At 36.5% G+C, this 20,655-nt stretch overlaps 1 protein-coding gene across 31 annotated transcripts in view; it reads right to left on the bottom strand.

Annotated features, from left to right (window-relative positions):
- The window catches only part of NRXN3 (neurexin 3), a 1,029,877-nt gene that overhangs the window by 8,476 nt on the left and 1,000,746 nt on the right, over positions 1 to 20,655 (bottom strand). For 2 of the 31 annotated variants that reach the window (XR_009727556.1, XR_009727557.1), the window contains exon 23: positions 2,252 to 2,985. The exons of the other annotated variants lie outside the window; for them this stretch is intronic. The gene's annotated coding sequence lies outside the window, so the exon portion shown is untranslated. The remainder of the gene's footprint in view (positions 1 to 2,251; positions 2,986 to 20,655) is intronic. 31 annotated transcript variants of the gene reach the window in all.

Genomic DNA, 20,655 nt, shown 5'->3' with positions numbered 1-20,655 from the left:
TTTTTGCTTTATGAGCTTATTTATAGCTGTATAAGTCATACCTCTGGGGCTGATCTCTGGTAGGAGTTCTCTGCCACTAGAAAAAACAGTGTGTTAAAAATTTAATAGAAGCCTTATGAACTGTGAGGATGTTGTGGGTGAGTCATCAATGCAGAGGGCAACAAAAAAAAAAAAAAAAAAAAAAAAAAAAAGAAATAAAAAGAAGAAAAAAAACCCCTATCCAAACAACCTGATAAACTAGCAGCTCTTGGCTTTCATCTTTGGAGACACAACTACCTCATTGGAATCTCAGTCATAAAACTGATAGAGGACAAAAGGCACACAACAATGAAGCATGAAAGTTCTCCTGATGATTATAAGGGACACTGCATTATGGTGTCTCTCTTCTGCAGCTGTAGTTGAAAAGCTTCTAAATGCCAACCACAAAGTCTGTATGACATGTCCATTTCTGTAGGCATGTGAAATTCTGCATCCAAAGTCTGTCACTTTTGTTTTATTCTTATGCTGTTCCTCTGAAGCTTGACTCTTCTTCTAGTATTAAATACTTGCCACAGAAAAAAATTCCTTACCTTTTTCCCCTCTGTACCAACTCAGTAACTCCTTATTAAATGACTGAGTTCATAAATTTCAGTTTAATGGTGTTTTAGTTAATTCTCCTTTAGTCCTCTGAGAATAAAAAGGGGAAATTATTCAGAACACAGGCCCAGAATCACAGGAAAGTTGATGATATCATGAAAACTAGTAGATGAACACTCTTAATATTCTTTTACTCTTTGCACTCTGCTTTAACTGCAATTGACAGTCAGTAGTATGGAGGAAAAAAATATTTCCACAATGGAATACTGCAACTTTTCATCTCAAATACTTCCTTTTCCTTTCAGAGAATATAAAGTTCTCAAAGTGATTATATAAAACCGTATGTCTTCTGGTGGGGTTGGTTGAAAAGCATTTCGTAAGCCCCACAAACTATATTAAAAGATATTACTTATTGCAGCCCTCCCTAATACATGGCTCATGAGCAACAGGAGGGTACAGAGTTGCCAGGTCATGAATCCCATGTTAATGCTGGGCTGTGTTTCACTGATGTAAATTCTTGATCATCACCTTCACGCAGTTTCAATTAAACTGACATGAATAGCTTTCAGAGAGGACCTAGCATCTTGTCTGCAGTCAGGTTGCTAGAGAAAATCCAGCTATTTTGGTGCCTAGACACTAAGCTTCTCTCAATCAATCGAAATATGCCATCGTCCACCTTCCATCATTATCTTAAACTTACTGCTTCCTACTCAGCACAATTTTTTGTTCTGCTTCCAGAATCAGTTTTTCAAAGGACCTAAGAGTTGAACCTTAAATACCTACTGAGCACAGCACTACTATGTAGGAATAGTGAAAACATATGTGCTCGTAAGGCAGTACAGCTTTTTCTTACTTTTAGTTACTGCTTTTTAATGAATTTAATCCAAATCTCTTTTGAAGCAAGGAAATTTTAGCGGTTCAGGATGTGAGTTTCAGTAGGAAAGTGTCTAACAAGTATACCATTTCTGGATGATTTTACTGATGCTAGTCATAATATGATAGGTGCATTTACCTGGCAAGAGTACACTTGAGAGTATCATTTAGACTGGACATCAGGCAGATAGTCAGCAATGAAGAAAACTGATAGAAATAAAATACTTTTATGGGAACAAAGTTAGACTGATGTAGAGCTGAAGTAGGAAGACCCTGAAAGCTACCAAAATGCTAAAGTCTCATTGGTTTTTATTTAACGTGACTACACCACCAGGCTACATACAATTTAAGTAGAGTGAAAGAAAGTAGCATTACTGGTGACTCATTTTGGGAAGGGGAAAGGGGAAAGAAAGCTCTATAGAGAAACCAAGAAAGAGTAGGAGCAAACATCACAGGTTCCTTCACCCCCTCCTGTGCACATTACAATTTGGTAATCGACAATATACAAAGAGCGCATAACATAAAGGCAAATACAAACTGATTAAAAATAAATAAATGAACATCTACATTTTTCTTAAAACAAAACCATAAACTAGAAAATAAAAATGCCACAGCAACAAGGTCAGAAAAAGGAAAAAACATAACAAGTCATTCACTTTATCAGCAAAAGAAAGATAAAAACTTTTAAGAACTGAAAAAAAGATGAAAATCAAAAACATTATTTCAATTTATAAAAAAAAATCAAAAATACATAAAAATATTTAGAAAGCATACCACATTGATTTCATAACAGTCAACTTACATCAACAAATTGCCCGCATGTTTTTTGGCATGAAAGGAAAAATTTACAAAAGAAAGTTGTGTAAGAATGCTCTTGGACAAGTAGCATTGCCACATTCTTGTAACTTGCTTTTTTTCATTGTTGTTTCTTAAAAACTTTTTTAGCAAAATGTTTATTATTTCTTTTTTAATATAATTGTTTTACAACAAAGGGTGATACAGGGAGGCAACAACACATACATCCACACCACATAACATGAAAAGAAAAAAATCTTGCACCTTAACAAATTTGAACTTTTTTTTTTCTGCTGTTTTTGGTTGTATTTTTTTTTATATCTTATGTAAAGTTATTAGCATATTACAGTTGAAAAATCCTGTACATTTTATAGAATTTACTTTTGCTTGTTTGCATATCTACATATATAATGTTTTTTGAAAAGCAAAATTTGTTGCTTTTTTGCCTTTTTGGTCAATTTGATATATATTTTTTTAAACATTTTCTTTTTTTCTACAATTTTTGTGTGTGTGTGTTTTAAGGAATGGATGACTGCACATAAAATTTTAACAATGCTAAAGAAAGGGCTGGTGGAGGGGAACTTACTGGAAGAAAAAATGTCTAGGGTGGATGGAGTGGGATTGTAAAAATCTATGAGTGTACTACACAGGAGATGAAGATGATGGGAGTGAATGTGTAAGTCAGTTGCCATGTCCATGTAAGGGCGGTACGGAGTGATCTAGCAGCATTAGAGCTTCTGGCTGTAAGGAAGGGATGGGCAATATACAAAAACAAATGAGCATATTCATGCCCATCAACAAAAAGAAAGAACAGAACTCTAACATTGACAATCTCACAAACCCTAAGCTGCAACTTCTTCAACATGCAAGTTACAAAAAAATTAATAATTATAGTATTAATATGTACATTTTCATTAAAAGTTCTCAAATTATAAAAACAGTTAAAACTTTTCCCTACTAAAAATAGCAGTAAAATACATAAATGAATAATAATAATAATAGAGTAAAACAAAAAACAAGGAAACTAGTTTTATGCATTGGAACAACTTCATCTGTAGCTACCCACAGCCTCCTTCTTCTAATAATTTTTCTGAAGTCCATCAAATTGATATCAGTATGCTCAATAATTTGAGACAATCATTCCTTGAGCAAATCATTCTTTTGAACGTAATGATTGTGTGGCACACGCCTTTGGCACGCTCAAATTAGATCACTTTTATATTCAGACTCTATGGAGAATCTAAAAAAATACAGCTGTAGGATTCTGCCAGTGAAGTAGTTCCTTATTTAAAGAAGGAAATAGAGGGAGAAATTGCAGAAAACAATTCATAACTCTTTTGTTTTGTTTGTTTGTCTTTTTTCATTATTAGATTGGAACAAACCAAATTTCTAAGATAGAAATTCAACCATTGAAAATAAATACATCAAAATATAACTATGTAGAGATATACTAAAAAAAAAAGCAAAACATGAAAAAGAGCACTTTGTTCCCAGGAGGAAGGGAGGTAAATAACAATTGTGGGGTTTTAAAATTTTATTTTAAAAGAAAAAATTATTCCACACACTTTTAAAGATGAACAAACCAGATGCACACAGTGAAAGGAACAGACAAAGCAGTCCAGGGACACTTTCACAATTTGGATATATTTTTTTGTTAAAAAGTCAGATTCTCTTCCCTCCCCTCCCACTCCCATTTAAATATGTATTCAATTGTTGGCTAGAAATCCCACCACCCTCCAGTGTTGCTTTTTTTTTTAATAGATCTTTTTTCAAATCACTTCTTTTTAAAATAAACATGGAGAGGAAAAAGAAAAAGGACATGAAGTCTGGATGTACGTCATAAATAGACATAGAAAAAGATAGAAGAAATTGGCTGAGATCGACAAATGGGTTATATAATAGCTTAATTTTACTGTAGGATGTTAATAATAATGCATGCTTAAAGTAAGTTGCATTTAGGGAAAGTAGAAAAACAAAACAGCAAGCAAGGGCTTGGGGGGGGGGGGGGGCAGGCGGGGCAGGGGAGGGAGGGAGAAGGGATCAAGGGTGTAACATCCATGCCTTTCCAAAAAGGGCAAAGCACATTCCAGCAGGTTCTCTGCATTTCTGGGGGAGGTCAGAAGGGGAAAAGGGTGAGGAGAAATAGTAAGCTATACCAGGACACAATTTTCACCCTGACTATGACACTGTGTATGGATCAAACACTCAGAACTCCAGACTCCAGCCCTTATTCCGGCCCTAACTCACCAGGGTATTCATGTGGCATTTCTTTTTCAGACTGGACTAATTCCTGTAAGCGCTTAACTGAATATTTATTTCAAGTTGCGAGCAGTTATTCAGATGTGCTATCCATGATCAGTGGTGGGGTTTCATCCCAGTATTTGGTACTAAGGCTGTATGATTTTGAATAGGCAAAACTGCCACTGCTAGCATTAAGACTGAGACTAGTTTATTCTATACTACAAAAAGATTTAAAGTTCAAGAAGATATTACTAATCAATTCTATGTGAATCTTTAGTAAAACTTGAACCCAACCCCTTTATTTTCTAAAGGGGTCATCGGTTTCCTCTGAATTCCCTAGGCAACACATATGATGTCTATATTTTTATTGTATAAAGACCATCACCCTGACATCAGGATCCTTCTAGAAGGAACTTGGGACCTCAGCAAAACAATCTGTTCTATCTGATGTTTTAGGAGAGCGTAAATATATATACATATAAAGCTTTGGACCCTGTCCATGATGAATCTCTCCAGGAGACGGCAAAAGTAGCCTGTAAGTGCTGCATGTACCCTAGCTTTCCAGCAAGATCATTTAATAAACCATTATAAAGGTCATGCTATCACCAATTAGTGAAAATGGCTATCTAGAGCTTGAATTTCTAGGAAGAATGGGGCTATCCACCCTGTAGTTGTAGCCAGGGATACTTTTGTATAAATACAACAACAAACAGATAAAATATTTTGGTACTTATTAACATGAGGTACAGTAGCACCTCTAAAGCCACTCAGAGATCAGTATTACTTTTAGGGAATGTCAAATAAGCATAAACCCCACAAAAAATAAAGTAGCCCATACTGTTTTTAGATGCTTTTTCTGGAAAGTGTCTAGTTCTGGGAGGAGTTAAGATGAGAAGACTCAACTCCTGTTTCAGAAGTGATTAGGTTGCACTGACTACCAGCACAGTGCATCTGTAGCTGGAATGTACCATGCCTTTGCTGGAAGACTGCGCTGTACGTATCTCCTACAACCCTTTGGAAAACGTTAGGAAAGGAAGAAGTCCAACCAAAGAAGAGGAAACCTGGTCAGGGTGATCTCAGGGACAGAACATGCAGGTTGCAGGAAGTAAAACATTGGAAATACGTAATGCTGAACACAGGAAATTTTGGGGATTCATTTGTGGATCAGAAGAAATTTGATAGGAATTAAAAAAAAATAAAGACAGAAATGATGCCTTTGTAGTCCTCTGTGGAGATTTTTATTCAGCAAGGTTTCAAGGCTAGTGTCCCTGGACACCACACCCTACCAGGATTCTGAGCCTCTGGTTTAATTGTACTTAGGGAGTTTCACAAAGAGACATTTAAGCTTTGAATTTTAATCAGCATTTGTCATGACTTGCAGCTGGATTTTCAGAGTAGTGAAATATTCCCCTTCAGCACATTAGAACGGAGTGCCGTCCCTTTGATGCAGAACAGTCTGTAAGGCATAGGCCTGGTTGCCAACTGTGCAGTCTATGTCAGGCTGCTCTAGCAAATACTTAACACCCTATTTGATGGTAAATGCCTCACTCATTGCATGGGGGTCTGGAACAGTCTTTTACTGCCTGAAAGATCAAAAAAACTAAAGAACCACAGCTGGAGCTGGAGACACTTAAAGAGATGACAAGATTTGTAAAGGAAATCTTAATGTTAGAGTTACAAGAGGATTTGAAGGGGGGTAAGCAACTTTATTTACTTGGTCAGTACAGAGGTGCTTGAACAGAAGCAGAGTTCTTTGGAAAATATGGGTCCAGCAATTTCTGCTTAAGCTAGAAAAATCTTCCTTTTTTTTTTTTTTAAATCTGTTAATAGTCAAAACTAATGTCCTAATTTGAAAATTGGATCCAAACTGTTTGCCCATGAAGCTACACAGACAGTATTTCATTACTTAACATTTAGCAAATTATTCCTCAGAAGAGCAAAAATAACCATTAGTAAAACCATACCAAAGTATATCAAAGTATAACCATTGCACCCTTTTATTTTCAAAAACTTAAATTAGATTGAAGAAGTGGGAATAGAGGCTTACAAGATTCTTGTTTGAAGGATTAATAGCCAACTTTTTCAAATTAAAAAATCCACATTTTAAAAGGGAGACAAGCCACTTGCTCAGCAGCTATAATTATGAAGTTGTATTTTCTCATTTTTTGTTTTCAACTTGCATTTTATGATGTTGTTGGTGAAGTTAATGCATATTTCTGCGTGTGTTAAGGAGCAAGACAATAGATGGCAACTTCGGATCTAGGCCTATGTTACTGTCCCCAGATTCATGCTAACCTCTGGAACTTCCATGTCTTCTACCACTCTAGTCCTCAGGCTCAATTAACCTGACAATTTCTCTCTTCCCTAACACACTGAACCCCACATTATTTGAGTTCTCTGCACACCAACACAACTCTAGCAATGAATCTCATTATTAACCAGCTGCACCAGCTGCTTCTACTGACTTAGTGGTCCAGCTATACTCTTGATGCACTTCAAATGTCCAAGATTCCCTGCTGGCCTGATCATGCATTCCTACTTATTTGAGATATTTTTCTTTCTGTATTTCTTTGCTCCATAGTTGCGAAACAAAAATGAAGTCAGGAAATTTTTTTGTGTGTGTGTTTGTTTTTTTTCCCCATTTTATTGCACTTTGACATAATCAGAATGGGACCCAAGACTTCTGGTGCTAAAAGGAAGCATGCATTTCACCACTGCACAATCTGGGCTCCCTAACTGCTGTTACCTTTCTAAGTTTACCTTATATATCAGGCAGCACCCTTTTAGAGTCATTTAAGGCCATACGCCATTGGACAAGGATACTACTGACACATACTTCTAAGCAGCTGATACTACCAAAATGCCAGTGAAAAGAAACAAATGGAGAATTTCCAGTGGATTGGAAAGTGTTCATTTTTCTGTAAAAAGTTTACCTACAAATAGGGAAAAAGGTATTGTTAGCTATGCATCTGCTTTTAGCTTCAAGATGTGTTGGCAACATTTTCTCCTCTGGCTAGAATATTTTAGTAGCAGAAATACATGTTAAACAGACAAAAGGGAAAAAATGTCCTGCAAACGTCTCCACTTCAGGCATATACCTATACACCAAGAAACAGAAGAATCTTCCCAATCCTTCCCAGTGATTTCACCATTAAATATACACACAAACACAGACTAAGAGACTTCGTTCTCTCCCTCCCTCTAAAACTGGCTAAGCTAACTTTATGGCTGTTAAAAAGTTAGTGAATTTACCTCTTCTTGATATAAATGCTATACGCTAGAAATGCTAGATCCAGAAAGAAATCCTCCTAAGAACTATCAATACAGCATGGCTTTTGTGACTGTCCACAACTCAATCATTTTCTGGAATATGGAGAAACCGGGAGAAAATTAGCAGAAGAAAGGGCAGATTGTTCCAAAGGATGGAGACTCCAGAAAGAGAAGGCAGGTGATGGATTCTGAAAGAATGTGGGAAACTTGGTATTTCTAGATGGTCTTTCCTGCTTGTAGTAGCTCCCAAGACGACCTGCTCATTCTTGCATGATTTTAACCTTTCTCAGAGCAGTATTTTTCAGACATCCAGCCAAATGAATGCTTAGCAGAGCACAAATAAGAAATAGCTTATAGATTAATAGGAGTAAAATACTAATTTTCAAGGAAACACCCAATTCCTACCCCCAAGTCAGAATAAAAATCTGTTATATTTGGTTAGCTGGTCCACTACAAAACAAAGAGAGATAGCAATAGCCTAAGAAGATAAATTTTTTATATTACTTTCCTTGCACCAGCTATTTGTACTCAGAAAAACCTCTTTCATTCTAAGCCTACAGGCGCATTTGAAGCTCAGAAATAAAAAAGCTAATCTATAGCAAGAATGTCTACATGAGGACCACTGACAAAGTGCCATATGCCATCCTGTTTGTTTTTGTGTGTAAGAATTAATTAATGGGACTTCCTTATAGCAATGAACTAGAAAACTATTAAATATAAAAGCACATGTACAGATTTCAGAGCTAAGGAAATCATAGGGGTAAACCATGACGGCTCTCTGAAGCAAAGAATTTTTCACGTGTTTGCCATAAGCTTATTATCATTTCACATTCCTCCAAATCAAAGAGTATTTTGATGCTTCCAGTGCTAAGCAACCCATCTAATATCATTGGCCTAAAAGTATTCTTCTCATGCATGTCTACTCAACCGTCCCTCTCCTAGGAGTAGGATCTTATATGGGTTTTTTTTGACAATTGCAGTCAGCCCAGCAAAGGCTTTTTTATGTAAAGCTTAAACTTAATCCTAAAAGTCAGTCACATGGGAAGACGTCTTTCTGAATCCTGAGGAATTTTGCAACCACAAATCAGATCCTCATACTGACAAATTCAGTAGCAGAACTCCATCCAATAATTTGAATGGGAGCAGGGATAGTTTACTGCGTTCAGTCTAAACCCATGAAGCAAATGCTTCCTGCCAACTTATGGTATACTAAAATGCACTTGAGTTTTTGCTTATCTGCAAACAAAGAACAGCAAGGGTATCTGAAGTGTCTCATAGTTTCTTCAGTGTACACTGCTATGAAGCAGCCAGGTAAAAATACGTGTCATCAGCTTGTCCAAATGCTAGTGAATACCCCATGACTACCAAATTCATTCTTTGTAGCTGTATCTCAAGAAAACTTATACTGTCGTACCATTTATTATTAATTTTTTAGAATGCACCCAGGAAACACATCAAGGTAACTCTCAAATACGCTGTTTAAGGGATCACAAGCCACTTACGTATATGAAACTTATGTCTTAGAAAACTTACTGAGGGTAATTTCATGGGAAAACTGAAGAATTTAGGAAATACTTAGACTTAAGTCTGATTTGAACGTCCAGATCCTAACAGACACCTGCAATGTGTGTCAAAATAAGGAGGGTATGCCATACTGAGATACTTGATAGAAATAGTGCCTACTTGGATGGCATATAAGGTGCAGCTAAATCATAACCACATGAAGATCTTTATACTTCACAAATGCTGTTTTGTACCTAACCTTACTGTTGACTGCACATTATCCTCTGTGGGAGTTGTACACCCAAGTTAATATGCATAACAATTATTCCTATGATCCCTTCCACTCATATGTAATTACTCATAAATATATTTTTATATTGGATTCTTCAAGAGGTCAGTTCTGGTAAACTTCAGAAGTAGATGGGACCCATTTGCAGTGCAGATTTTTAATCACTTGCATGCTAGTCTATACTTGCCATTTTTGAAAGATCCTACAAAGTAATTTAATTCATCCCTCAGCTAGCATAAGCACATTACATTCTCAAAGCCTGTAGCTAGTCCAGCTGCAAGTGACTCAGTGGATGGAACTTCCTTCCTTGCTTTGTGAGAGCAGGATCCAAAGCATAGTAGATTCACCGTCAAAAGGTTTCTTTTGCAAAGAACTTAAATTTTTCTGATGGCGTAGTGATCCTAGTTCTGCCCTCAGTAATTCCTCTTCTAGCATTTCCTGTTCCTCTTACAGACATAAATCAGTGCTGGGAAGAACCTGCATTGGCAGATGGTGTCTAGAGGGGGCTGCTGTGTTTATATCTTGGAACTGTAAACAGAAAAAAAAGCAAAGCAAAACCACACAAACAAAAATGTTACCCACTTCTTGGATGGATGAATAATACAGGATCATCCCAGGCATTACTTATCCCTCTGGAAGACATTCAAGATCTAAAGCATTCCACTTTATAAGTTTATCATAATGTTAGTCTTTGGGTTTTGAATGTCAAAGTATGTGTTAGCTGCTATGGATTAATTTGGAATAATGTTGTTCCCATATCAAAACCAAAAGAAAACAAGCTAAAAAAAAAAAAAATAGTTTCCACAGTGAAGTTAAATGCTGACAGTGCAAAATGCTACTTGGGATTTAACTAGCCTGGACAGAACCCTGAAGAATGCAGAGAAAAATACCTCAGTACCAGCAGCAGCAGTTAAAATGAATTAGACAGGAGTTAATAGAATTTTTTTTGTCTGTATTTTTCCTCATGCTACAAGTCTTTGGGATTTCAGAATTGAGGACAAGCCCTTCAGTCTCCTTCTCAGCCAAGAACAAGTAAAAGTATTCCTCAGAATCAATACAAGGGTTGTCTCACAACCATACTGAAAAGTATAGGCCAAGTTCCCCACCAGCAAACTGAGCTGTTGTTTGGTATTCTAGGGCTTTGTTTAATACCTGGTTAACTGTAGAGGAAAAATACTACATAAGAGGCTTACTAATGAGAAGATCACTACCATGCAGACTGCTAATAAGTTCTACCACATTAGTGTTGAGAAGTGGCAGAAAGTCTTTGGTAGAAATCCTGATCTTGAGTAAACATAAACAAATGTAGCCACAACTCTTCCTCTGAAAAGGAAAAAAAGGAATGCCAATTTTTTCAGCAGTATGTTAGGTGGTGTTCTGTCACACCAGTTCAGAGGATGTGATATGCTCTTTCATTTTGATTGTACTAATGTTTAAATGCACCAGATTCCCCTTGAGACCTCAAACAGAGATATTTGGAGACAGAACGGTAATGACTATTAATCCATGCTTTGATGTTAATTCTCCTACTAGGCAGCACTTGTAACTGCATCAGAAATACAATAGAGCCAACTAATGTATGAACTATCTAGCTCTGAAGCACTGTGGGGGAGCCCTTTGTATAGGAGCTTTCAACATGTCAGCTTGTTCTTGTCTATCATTTGGAAAAGGCAAGAGAGGATAGTGCCATGATTCAGGCATTTTGGGATGGATTTTTGGCAGGACTTCTTGTTTGTTTGTTTTTATGGACAAATTTAATACTAGCTGGGAAGTGCAGAAGCATAGAGAGAGGGGACTGTTTTTTGGAGATTTCCTTTTGAAAGTTCAGGATTACAGCTGTGAAAGGCTGCTGCAGGCAAGTTTGAATCCTCTTTTTCAACATAGTGAATGACTGGAATAAACTCTACTGTGATTCAGAAGCCAAAGCTTTAAGCTGTTTCTCAGAGGTTGTATTATAGCAAGAAAGTGGCTGGAAAGGGTATTTGTTCTGTTTTCATAACAGATTGGATTAGAAGAGGAATAGATCTCATTCCAAAAGTTAACCTACTTTAACATTAACAATACTAATATCTGGTGCCCTCAACATAAGAAGGACATGGACCTGTTAAAACAGGTCCAGAGAAGGGCCACAAAGATGATCAGAGGGCTGGAGCACCTCTTCTATGAAGACAGGCTAAGAGTGTTGGGCTTGTTCAGCCTAGAGAAGAGAAGCCTCAGGGGAAATCTTATAGCAGCCTTCCAGTACCTAAAGGGGGCCTACAAGAAAGCTGGAGCAGCTTTTGACGAGGGCATTTAGTGATAGGACAAGGGGGAATGACTTTAGAAGTAGAGTAGACTCAGATTAGATGTTAGGAAGAAAATCCCTATGAGAGTGATGAGGCACTGGAAATTTTGCCCAGAGAAGTTGTGGATGCTCCATTCCTGGCAGTGTTCAAGGCCAGGCTGGATGGGGCTTTGAGCAACCTGGTCTAGTGGAAGATGTCTCTGCCCATGGCAGAGGCATTGGAATGATCTTTAGATGATCTTTGACGTCCCTTCCAAACCATACGATGGTTCTACAATTCTATAATAATAATACTTGGGTGTATTTCGGAAGCACAGGTAAAAAGAGTATGTCCTTGAATAAAGGTGATGAGCTGGAAACCAGAATTCTTCAGGTCATTCAGATTTTAAGGACTTTCTGAAGAAAAACTCAGGATGACTGACATCTGCTACTAATTAATGCTGCTTATCTAATTGGTAAACTAGGTGGTCTTGGTATCCTTTTGCCCTTATCTTCACACCATGATAAGGTAATGTATATCTCACTATCACAAATGCTTTTCTTTTTTTTTTTTTTTTAACACAGTTAATATTCATAGACCAGGGCAGGTCAGATCGCTGTGGGATCACTAAAAAGATATATAGTCATGCATATGTTTGCCATATGACTTCTTACTGTATTACCTGAAATATCTGTATTTAAATTTTAGGGTTATTGTTATAAAATTAGCTAAAAGATGACTCTGCAAAGCTATTAATCACCATATCTGAGCTTCATGGTTTATTAATTTATAGGAGCACAACAATCATGAATACCTGTAAAATGGCAGTTAACTGCAGATCAAGTCTAATAGGATGGAAAGTTAATTAAAAGCCTAAAAAAATCTTATCATATTAGCCTTTCCTCTGCTATGAAGTAAGATATGGTTAGATTTTAATAGGAAAGTCTATTACTTTCTCATAGATTCTCATTTCCTTTATCTGTACGAGCCACAAAATTTTCTCATGCAGATTTTTTTTAATGAATTCATTATTTCTATTCATATTCTTATTCTAATTGATGGTTTTAAGCATAATCAAAACAGCAATAGAACTGGAAGTATTACGTTAAAGAACAAACACTTTATTTGGGTAATTCTGCTATTGACAAAACTTGCAGCTTTATAATTTGTGAATGAATTAAAAAGGTGTTCAAATTGAAACTTAGTGCTCTGAGATTTACTGGCTTATTAGGGTATTAATGAATAGCACCGTTCTGAAGTTAGAAGAAAGGGTTCACCTTCAAAAAACTCATAAACACTTGAGCTGATCTGCATCCTTCCTTGTCTTTTGCAAAAGGACACTAAACATAGACAGACACATAGACCAACATCAAGCAGGAGAACTGGTAGATTTGCCTGTTATTCCCAATCCTTAAACAATTCATGCTAGTTTTTCATGATAAATTTAAGTGTGTAATGAAAAGTGGCTTCTTTACACAGCCTTCCTTGGCAATGAGTTATCCGTCAAAATGGAAGCATGCCAGAAGCCAAATTATCAACTCTTGATTTCTACTACATGTTACACAGGGAAATGCAAAGGACATTCTCCTCCCCAGCTTCTAATCATTTCAGGTGCCTGACTCTTGGATATGTGAGTGCTCTGTGTTTTCAGAAGTTTGTCTTTTCTTATTTATTGATTAGTGAATCCATAGAAGATACTTGGATAATTACATTAGATGTAAGCTGCCATTGCTGCATTATAGATCCATCACAATTCCTAATTATTATCTTATTTCACTCTCTGATAATTTAGTAGTGGTAACCTCAGCTGAAAAATACAGAAAAAAGGAACCAAGCAGCAATTCAAACATATAACTAGAAAGAGAATTCATTACAGAACCAACAGGATACAAAACTACTAAGGCCAGTGGACTGGATTCTAAAAGCAAAAATATATATCAGTGAGGATGAGGAGAAACTGTTTGCTCATTTACAGCTTTCAGGCATAGCTAAGGGTGAAACTGTTCCTTTTCCTTTAGCAAATGTGGATTTTCATACTGAAAAGATAATTCAGAAACATTTCCTCCCCTTTATTAATGAAATTCTTTTAATCTCAGGAGCAATTTTTCCTCCTCCCACCTCTGCAACTGTTGTGTACCCTCTAGATCCTTTTCTCCATGCATCTCTGAAATATTCTCCATGTTTCTCTCAACTGGTTTGTAAGTGAGTCACCTAAGGAAGCATCATTCTAACCTCATTGATTATGATGTTTATAAAGTGGAGACAACAGTATTCATCTTACTAAAGACAGACCTCTTACTAAAGGTCTGAAAAGCTTCTTTTTAATACCTCCAAAGCATTTTTGAAGTCTGAGATAAACAATGCTATCAAAGTACTAACAGTACATTTTTGGTCAAACAGAACCTGACATATGGGGCTGGGTGTTTTGTCAGATAAGACCAAGAAGATCCAGAACACTATCAAGTGCAGAAATAAAAATGGAAACTGCAATGACTTACTTTGAAGACAGAACATCTTTTCTAAGCAAAAGGAAGGTTCATCTCTGCTCTTTTCAAGAATACTAATGTGCAGAGTACCGATGTACCAACTGGGCTCAAAAAAGTGAAAGTCAGAACTGCCTGAGGTCAGAAAGCCAACAGGCATTTCTCACGTATTCAACCACATAGAATAAAGTAGAGCACTGTAATGAAATACAGCAAAAAAAAAAAAAAAAAAAAAAGTAGGTGATATACACCTTGTAAAAGCAAACTGTTTTACTCTACAGCTGAGCTTTGAAATGCTCTGGCTGAAATCTTTTCTCTGTGTTAATCTATGTAGACTGGTTTTTGGTTTGTTGTTTTTTTTTTTTTCCCAAACTGTGATTTAAGGTCTAGTTAATTCTACACAGTGATTTTTTTTTTCTCACATATTACTATACAAACTCAGCTTTAATCCTACAAACTGCTAAATGCTTTCTACTTTCATTAATCTCAGTGAAAAATGAACACACTGAACATCTCATCAGGCTGCCAGTTTTCCCAGCCATGTGGTTAATGTAATTGGCGATTATGCATGCACACGCATATATACAGGAATCTCCACACAAGTTTTTGAATTTTTTGACCATGAAGGTATTTAATTTGCATCCAAATTCCAAACTCCTATGGAGATCCAAGTGCTGACTGCTTCCTTTTACAAAAGAAAAATCAACATCCCGTTCATAAATGCTTTGGACAAAAGGCTTGGAAGAGAGCTATAAACAAGTGAGGAATGTGGTGAAAAAGCTCTGCTGTTGGTATTTTAAGCCTACTATCAAGTGTAGTCTCACAGGAATTCCTTGTGCATTTATTTATTTTTTTTTTCACGCATGCAATGGATTTCCTATTTCAGTTTCAGATCTGATATTCAGTCCTGGCAAATTATCCTACATCTGAAACTGAAAAGCATGAATTGCTACTCTATTGCTAAGTTACATTAGCACTGAGAGGTAGAACATGCACATCACTTCTTACAGTAGAATCCCAGAGACCTGAAATGTGACATCTCCTGGGATCAGTACAAGATATTTCCAGCACTCTGTTTTCAGAACTAAGATATTTTCAAGAGCTGTCTGAAATCTGTCATCGTATTATGCAACTGAATAACATGTTTTTTTACATATCTATACTTACACACATATATATGTACTTTATATTAAATACATATAGATATGTTTATATACATACATATATACATATATACGCATATATATGTATATAATATATAATACACATATATACATATTTCCTGTAATTTCTATTTCCAGCACTTTTCCCAGTGCTCCAGTCAGAAACGCAGAGCTCAAATTTCTTGGATTTGATAAAAGGAAACTTCAATTGTCATCCCTTAATCCTCTGTTGCACAGAATCTCTTTCCACTGCACCAGTTCCCTATGCTTATTAAGCTTTCAAACTATTTTCAGAACTCAGGCTGTGTATAAGCAGAGCCTTCGCTGTAATGGAGCAGAGAGATAACAGTGCCTTCCTACATGGCTTTGTCACTGCTCCCCATGTAATGATGTGTACTGTTCTATGCATTTCATTACCAGAAAAGAACAGCACAAGACAAAACAAAAGAGAAAACTGATAAAGAACTGCTGTTCAACAAGGAACAATGATCACTGCTCTAAGCTAATGTCTAAAATCTTTAAATTCACTGTAGGTAGCTCAGTCATCTTGTTTTGCATTTGTTGAAATCTATCTTGATTAAAGAAAATTAATGTAATATGACACACCGCAGTAAAAGCTGTCATTAGCCTAACATGGCTGGATCCCTAGAAAAATGACCTCCTGGAGTACGTATCTGTCAGAAAGTTTAAGAAATCTGTAGGATCAAAATACAACCTGTGTTTAAAAATGAAGGAGAGATTAACTGAGGTTTGAAAGTGAAAAATATTTAAGACTCCAAGGTCTTATTTCAAGTCCTGCCATTCAGACAGTCCTTAAGGGCCTGTCCACAAAATGATTAACTATGTCTTTTCTGCCTACAAATCTAAAATTTAGACCTTTGAAGCAAATGCTCAGCTGCACTAAGAACCACAAAGCTCCTCTCAGCCTCTGAAAAAATTATGACAATATAGCTATAAAATGTTGGTGAAGCTATTGGACATTCACACATGCAGCAATCTTAGGATCCAAATGCTAAATTAATTTTAATACGCATGTTGAATATGCAGCTGGCATCAGAGATTAAATCCCAGTAAAATACAAGAAACAATATTGCTCTCATAGGGATTTTAAGGCAAAAGCAGTAGGTATCAATACCAACTGATCGCCCAAATATCATCGTAAAGCTGGGCCTTCACAAAAAGTCTGTTTTTAAAAGTACATCAATGAGTTGTTACTTCATTTAGTGCTCAGACTCCTAATGAATTAGCTTTAATGGAAGCTAAGGAAATTAGGTATGAAAAAAGAAACAAAACTGCTGAAGTTTGTCAGGATACTTTTCCATGTGAATATAGTGTTCTTACATGAAGAGCGACAAGATTGGCAGCTCTTAAGAGTTTCTTAAACTATCTGAACTGGCAGCTCATGTTCGGACACCTGCCACCCATGACAGTCCAGCAGAAAACTTGCAGCTTGTCATAAGGAAAGAAAGGTGATTTGGGAGAAAAAAAATATCCCCAGCACAACAGATCTACTAATTCAATAGTAAATGAGGTATAGATGACTGGGATTCATTTTTTCCTATGTTCTGGGTTCTTTGCATTTGCTGTAGAAAACACTACCAGACACTCATTCTCCAGCAGAGAACTGTGCAAATACCTTTTCAAAGCAGGTAATACAGGGAACCAAATATTGAGCCAGGTTTCCTTACTCTTCCCATAGGGAGGAAGAATTACTATTAACAGCAAGAGCTAGACACACAAATGGCTGCTGTCATTTTTAAACAATCTTGTTATTAGAGGTGCTTCAGGCACAGTTTTACCAGCTGTTTCTAAAACTATCGCCTTAGTGAAGGAGACCTTTCTTCCCTCTCTCTCCTAATTAATTTTCTTTGCTTTTCCTTTCCAAGGGAAAAGTGATATATATGGAAAACAGCGTATGTGGGAAAGATCACACAGCTTCAGGAAAGGAGTTTTACAATTGCTATTCAAAATATAATGAAAAGCTATGAATGAAACAAAGATGCTGAAATATACTGGCCCAACTCTTTGAAAATGTAATCAAAGGTTTTATTTCTCTAACACAGTTGGTACAGGGCTAGTGACAGATGTTTCCTATGGAGAAAAGGATGGATTAATATACTGGAGTACCTAACAGTGAAGAAAGGATGTTGAAAAACTGAAAAGAAGTGGTAAAGAACTCCCATGCCAGTTAAAGGTAAAGGTTACTAGTCATATTTTCAGCGATGAAATGAAGGGACAAGTGTAGTGAAATCCCCACGCAATGCTTACAACTTTAAAGCTTTACTTTGTTTCATAATAAGATACTTGGTCAGCAGGTGAACTTTTTTTTTATTATTATTTTTATTTTTAAAGCATCAGTTTCAACATGAAAAGACACTTTCAGACAGAAGTTGAAATTTGCATTTTAAGAGTCATAAAACATTTTCTTGTGTTGGATTTGACACATGCAGTTCAGAGAAGACTACATGGACTTCCCACAGTATTTTGCCAACACCAAATCTTCACTTTTCTCAAAAGAAGAACTAGGGCATGGACATTTTCAACTACCTTCCAGTCTTTGTATTCCCCTAGGGCTTATATGGCATGTTCAAGCGTGTGAAGGAAAGGGTTTCAGGCAAACCTGAAAACCTCTCAGTTCTATTATCAGAAAACAAAGCTTAAAAGTCATTCATCACTTCATGCTCAGAGGTTGGTCATTCTACCACTGTGTGGGACATGTCAAAGCATTTTCTCCAGGAGAAGGTTATCCATCAATCACTGGAATATGGGCAGATCTGGTTGTATGTCCAGTCTGCTGCACAAAAAATGTACTGTTTTTTTTTTTGCTTGTTTCTGATACATACATATTCCCACAACATACCAAGTCCCTTGACTTCCTCTCCAGCTGTCAAACCCTCCTTAATCCGCTCCACAGGTGTCTCTGAGTCCCCAAATCCCTGGCAGAGATAAGTGATTCAGAACTTTGCCAAAGGCACCTCCCTGCTGCAAGTTCAGATGTGTGCAGGAGGTCCTCTATTTCAGACTATGCCCAGATCTCAAACCTGAAAGTCACATTTGCCTGCACTCACAAAAATCCTGCCCCAGAACGTGGGGATGTACTAGCTACTTTCTGCGTTATGCAAAAGCTGAAGACTTGAATTAACAGAACAGGAGTTTGAGAAAGGTAGTAAAGCAAGATTCAATCTATTTGTTCCACATTTGCTTGTAAATATCCTAACCAAGTTTATTCTACTCCTCTATTTCAGTTTCTCCAAATGTTCCTTTTAATCAGAACATAAACACAACATTAACAGATGTGTAAATACACACGTCTACACAGAGAGAGACCACGTGTGTGCACATGCTTTACAATATATTAATGATCTATGTTTCAACACTAAAGGAATTAGCATATAGGAGAACCAGAGATTCTAGGGGAAATACAGATCCCCAGCAACTCCACAGTAGACGTGCTGTTTCATGGAGAGAAATCAGAGGAAATTAAATTACATTTTGATAAACTAGAAAACAGCCTGAAGTAATAATAGGGCTATTTTTGCTCTTTTATCTTTATTATGACATATTATCTGTCAAATATTTAATTTATGAAGTCCCCAAGATTTTAGCAATGAAAATCAGTACTCGTAAAACTAGTATCTGAAAACATTCACACTAGTTTCAGTACCAGGGGCAAAATAAGTAGCTAAATAAATAAATAAATAAATAAATATTACTGGCATACATTAAAAAAAAAGTAAAAGTTCATAGTTGCTTTGCACTTCCACTGTCCCACAAAGACAGAATAACTTTTTTCCCCTTTTTGATGTCTCTGATATTTTATGTTCTGATAGTGAGACAGTAAAAACAGTGAAAAGTGTTGGAATTTTCTTTTTGCTCCGAAAGAAGTAATTTTGAGGTTTTGTATGTTTGTCCCCAAAATAGATGTAGTTCTTGAACGCCAGAAGAGGAGCTGATGATCCTTCTAACACCACCCCATGGGACGAAACAACTTCAGTTTTTATAAGACTCAGCAGAACTAGAGAAGTTCTCGAGTGTGGCTCTTTTGTAAGGTTTGAATAATGTATTTATTTGTGCAATGAAAAGGCAGAATAAAATAAGTTGTCAAATTAGTGGACATTTGTGATTTCAGATCAAGTCAGTCTAGTTATTTTTGCTTCTATCCCTAGTTTCAAAATTGGCATGATCTTTGCCTCCTGTTCCTCATATAGCATTTAAGTTATTAACACTTCCCATTGCTCAGGAACTGGGACTCTCCGCTGCTTACATTTGGGATAAAGCAGTGATTTCTAGCTCTTGTGATTAATAAATTGGAACTGAAATAGAGAGGTAGAATGAAGGCAAGGTAATAACCCCTTTGACATAATTATAAGCCTTTGGTATCATGATTTCCTTGGGTTGAAAATGGAAGTAGAATGGGTTTTCCTGCTCTATGGAGGCATCATTCCAGGTGTTGCAGTTCATGTGAACATTAGTATCTTTTGGCTTCTAATATATAAGGCACCTTCATGTCTAGGCATGATGACCCGAAGAAATATATAAAACCCTTCAGAGGCAAAAGTGTATCTCTGTTCCTAGCAGCTTTAAATGCTCAACGTGTTTCTCTCTAACAGATATCACTTATCTTTCAGAAATCAAATAGTTTCTTCTTGTTTAAAGCTAACTAATCAGTTGCTATAGACATTTAAGGGTCTAATATACATACATTTGCTTTTGATGCAAAATCTGTTCTTGAGTCATGTGCTAGCTTTTCTCTTCCACCAAATGTGTCACTGGCTATTTTTAATTTCTTTCCCATATATTTTATGAAGCTGAAAATCAAAGCTAACAGGGACAAAAAGCAAGTCCCAGCAGGTTGAAAATATCATTTCTTAGTATTTTAGACATGTGTCAGCTTGATAACATAGGCACAGTGCTACAGGGATTGCCAGAATGTGACAGTGCACATGGCTTAGAGTTTAGAGAACATGCTTTAAAAAAAGACTGGAAGGCAACAAGGGCAAGGCAGCCAGACTGTGGGTCTGATCCTGATCTCCTCCTGGTCTTAGATGCAAAACCAGAGAAACTTACACCAGCTAAGTCAGGCTAGAGAAACTTGAAGTTTTTGAAGCAAAAATCTGATCAGAATGCAAACTCAAGTGATGGAAATGCTGATATAAAAGATCTATATATTGCAGTCATCTCATGACATTCATTTATGT

Source organism: Neopsephotus bourkii, unplaced genomic scaffold (genome assembly GCF_033783945.1).
Source record: "Neopsephotus bourkii isolate Nb327-2 ecotype Australia unplaced genomic scaffold, CSIRO-AGI_Nbou_v1 NB_1376, whole genome shotgun sequence".
NCBI lineage: Eukaryota > Metazoa > Chordata > Aves > Psittaciformes > Psittacidae > Neopsephotus > Neopsephotus bourkii.
The sequence above is the reverse complement of the archived record's forward strand: the minus strand, read 5'-3'. Positions and strand labels throughout refer to the sequence as shown.